Raw genomic sequence first — 4,579 nt, forward strand, 5'->3', positions numbered from 1 at the left:
TATGTGGTCTATCTTGGAAAATGATCCATGTGCAGCCAAAAAGAATGTATATTCTGATTTTTGGGGGTGGAATACTCTATAAACATCTATTAAGTCCATGTGTTCCAAAGCTTGGTTCAGTTCTATTATTTCATTGTTGATTTTCTGCCTAGATGGTCTGTCAATTTGTGATAGTGGGGATTTAAATCCCCCACTACAACTGTATTAGTGCTTATTTGGTTTTTCATGTTACTTAATATTTGTTTTATATAGTTGGGGGCATTTATATTTAGTGCATATATGTTTATGATTGTCAACTCTTCCTCTTGAATTGTTCCCTTTACATGAATGTAGTGTCCTTCTTTGTCTCTCTTAATGAGTTTTGGTTTGAAATTTACTTTATCTGAGAATAAGATTGCTACCCCTGCTTTTTTGTGGGCTCCTGACACGTGGAGAATTGTTTTCCATATTTTCACTTTCTGTCTATGGGCTTCCTTTTGTACTAGGTGTGTTTCTTGTATACAACATATTGTTGGATTTTGCTTCTTAATCCATTCTGCCAGTCTATTTCTCTTGATTGGTGAATTGAGGCCATTAACATTGATGGTTATAACTGATATGTTCTGACTTATTCTTGTCATGTTATTGTCCTTTTGTTGACTCTTTTTACTTTTTCTCCCATCTCCTTTTAGTTTCTTGCCTTGCCTATTTGATTTGGTCTGTTGGGCCTCATGTTATTGTGACCTTCATTGTCCTTTTCTAGGATATTGTTTAGAATTCCTTATAGTGCTGGTTTGGTGTTCATGAAATTTCTCAGGTGTTCTTTGTCGTAGAAGTATCTTATTTCCCCATCTATTTTGAAAGAGAGTTTTGCAGGATACATCAGTCTAGGTTGGAGGTTATTTTCTTTTAGGACTTGGAATACCTCACTCCAGGTTCTCCTTGACCTAAGGGTTTGTGTTGAAAAGTCTGCTGTGATTCTAATGGGCTTTCCTTTGCATGTGATTTGTTTCTTTTCTCTTACTGCTTGTAGTATTTTGGATCCTGTTAATCTTTTGCTCAGAACCTTACAGTATGATGACTGGTGCTTACACAATGAAAGGGGAGCTCCTCCTCAGCACCCTCCAAGGACCTTTCCCCAGTCTCCCTAGTCTTCCCTTTCCTGCACTGTAATACACCTTTCACAGACACTTTTCTTTACTTTTGCTTTCCATATGCCCAGAACCTCCTCCCACAACCCAGTCTCTGCATCTTCCTATTCTTTACTTCCTGCCTACCCTCATGAAGCCTTCCTTGCTCTCCCTACTTCCCAAGAAAGAATTATCTCCTCTTTCTCAATTTCAGAGGCTGAAAGCAAATAAATTTCAGAATTCTATATCCAGCTAAACTATCCAATAAAAGTGGGTGACAGACACTTGCAGATCAATGAAGACTGAGGGAGTTTGCCTCTTGTAGACATTCTCTGCATGAAAAGACATATTCTCAATTGTGCAGTTGAGAATATATCTCTTTAATTTCAACATAGTTAAACTGTGTTGCTATCTAGAGATCAGCCGTGGTGAAAGTATTTACACCATGGAAATGAGCAAGTGTTATAAAATAAGACTGTCCCCACCCCCCACCCCAGAGAGCCAGCTCATCTGAAGGGGAACTTGTGATCCTGTTTATGTGCATATGCGTGTGGGTGTCTTTTATGATTAAAACAGCACTGTCTTTTGGCAGTCCTTCCTCTTAGGCTTTTGGGGAAGCCCATGTGTAGTCAGAGTGGTAGGAGACACATGGCACCATACACGCCTCCGCTGTGATGGAATTCTGTTGCCTCTGACTCTAGCCTGAGGTTGTTTCTCTGTCCCTGGCAAACACGGTCACTTCCTGGAGGCATGGCCAGGATGCTAATTGTGGATCTGTGCATTTGCAGTTGTTCAGAGCCCACTCTTTGAAGTAGAGTCTTGGCTGGGCCACACAGGTGTTGTGGGGAATTGTTGTATGACAAAATGGTGAAGTGCAGGCAGGTGAAGTGGGGCCCCTCTATCAGAAATGGAGCACTTCAAACTGCTATTTACCTGCTGCAGTCTTCCTTTGAAACAGCCCCTAGAGCCACCAAGGACAAGACAGGGCCTGAGGATCTGTTGGGACACTTGACTTCTTTTGGATACAGAAGCCAAAGTCAGATGACCTGGAGCATAGACCAAAAAAGAGAAAGCAAGCCAAGAAATACAAAGGAAATTGTGGGTCAGGACTAGAGGAGCTGTTAAACTGAAGCATCAAGCTGGAGGTAGAAGTGCAGTAAATGGCACTGGAAGAAGGCATAAGGAAGTAGGGTTGGAAGGGGACAGGTAATGGACAGGTGGAGACTGGAGGGGCAGGGGCGTGGAGGAGCTCACAGCTCACCTGCCTGCTGGGTTGGAACAGGCAGAGGTACAGGGCATGGGCGGGGAACTGGTGGCTGTGGAGAAAGCTATAGGCTCTTTCCCTTCTTTAGGCAGGAAAATGGCATCTTCTAGCTTGAATGTGGCTTTTAAAACACCTAACTAACCCTCAGTGGCCTTTGCCTGTGTCCTACCATGCATGGGACACCAGAGCTTGGGGAGGTCCATGGGCCTCAGATGCTGTCCTGGCGGGGTCTAACCTCATTCTGTCCTTACACGATGATACAGGCAGCATACCAGGTGGGTGATTTCTCCTTAGTTTTGGGACAGTATGTGCCAGTCTTACAGGAGTCCTCCCCTAGTCTCTTCCAGAGCAAGCTAGTTTTCATCTTATTCCTTTTACATTGTATTGATTTAGTGTTTCATCCATTTATTTTCTGCTCCCAGATGACTCCTTTAGAAAGCCAGTGTTGCTATAGGAGTCAGGAGCAGGTGGCCTTGTTGGAGAGTCTCCTCAGTGCAGAGGACGGATGCCAGGGACAGTGACAGGCAGCCCCAACTGCCAGTTACTCTGGCCTGAACCAGTCTGGCTTCACTTTTTAATCATCAGGGGTTTCTTTAGCAAGGTTGTGAACACTACTTCAGTCTTAGGAGTACAGCTGGGTGGGAGGATGTGCTCTGTGCTCTTGGTACCATTGTCCCAGGGTCAGTACATGAGGCTGCTGGTGTCAGCATGTTCACCTTACAGACTCAGGGAAAGGAAGTGCAAGAGAAGCTCATACGCAGCCAGGGAGGCTGAGCACATCAGTTAGACGCTGAAGAATGGTGTCACTCACTCCCAGCTCAGGCCTTGTGGGCCAGAGGACAGGACAGACCTGTGGTCAGGGAGGTGGCGTTCTCCAGCACTCAGGGGAGGAACTGTAGACAGAGCTCTTACAGTTTGCTGCTGGCCGTTTTGGTGAGGGGCCTCAGCCTTGGTTTTTCTTGTCACAATATTGGGGTCACTGGGTAGAAGAGTCAGCCAGCAGAAGAAAGGGCCAGTGGGCGGATGTGCAAGGGTGCTCAACATGAGCACCTGCAGTTAAGCGAGGGGGAAGGAGGAGAAATAGCCTTCCAAAATGTAATTGATAGAAAGCTCCGCTTTTTCTGTGTTGTTTTTTATTTTTGTTTTAACGGCTAAGGCCTGTTGTGGCCCGGGTAATTCTGATGCTTGTTGCCCGTGCTGCTCCTGACTGACCGGGGCCACTGGAGTGCCTGTGTGTGGGATAAGCATTCAAGTAGCAGTGTACAGTCGCAGCCTCTTGGGAAAAACAAAACCGGATCCATGGAGGTGAGGCCAAGATGTTCCACAGATGAGTTTAGAAAAAGTCACTGTTAGAAATTCAGGTAAAGTAATTAAAAATTAAGACAAGTATTTGCTCTGCCTTCAGCCAAAGGCAGTTATATGACGTGGGCCGGTGACCATGTAGGAGCCCCAGGCTCGCTCCAGGAGCTGTGGGGCAGAGTTCAGCTTTTTGTGTCCATGGTGTGTTGTTACTCCCTTTAGTTCAGGAAATGCATTAGACACAAATAAGCTTTCATGGTAAACATAGGTGAGAGTGAGTTGTTTATGCCTTACACTAAAATATGAAGATACAAAAAATAAGATCTGGGCCAGGGATTTAGCTCAGTGGCACTGTGCCTGCCTCCTAAGCACAAGGTCATGAGTTCAATCCCTGGTACAAAAAGAAAAGAAAAGAAGACCTAAATTATAGGAACAGCCCTTAAGCCATTATGTGCTTTAGCATGCAAGGTTGAGGGATACAAATTTTTACTTCTTTTTGAGATTTTAGATTAAAAATAGTTCTAGCTGGGTGTGGTGGTGCATGCCTGTAATCCCAGCACTCGGGAGGCTGAGGCAGGAGGATTGCTCTGAGTTCAAGACCAGCCTGGGCTACATAGTGAGTTACAGGTCAGTCTCAACTACATAGTGAGACCCTGTCTCAAAAAAAAAAAATAGCTCTAATGATAATAGTGCCTAGCACATAGTAGGTACTCAAAAAATAATTATTGAATTGTATTGTTTTCTCCCTTAAAACAGTATATGCTTATTAAAAATCCAGGCTGTCAAATCAAAATAACCCAAGTTTTGCCTCTTAGCTGTTGGAATATATCCTCCCAGATATTTCCAATGCATATAATATATATGTGTGTATATGTATATATGTATATATATGTGTGTGTGTGTGTAT

The sequence above is a fragment of the Fukomys damarensis genome, unplaced genomic scaffold (genome assembly GCF_012274545.1).
Source record: "Fukomys damarensis isolate Sample0158 unplaced genomic scaffold, DMR_v1.0_HiC HiC_scaffold_1, whole genome shotgun sequence".
NCBI classification, from domain to species: Eukaryota; Metazoa; Chordata; class Mammalia; order Rodentia; family Bathyergidae; genus Fukomys; species Fukomys damarensis.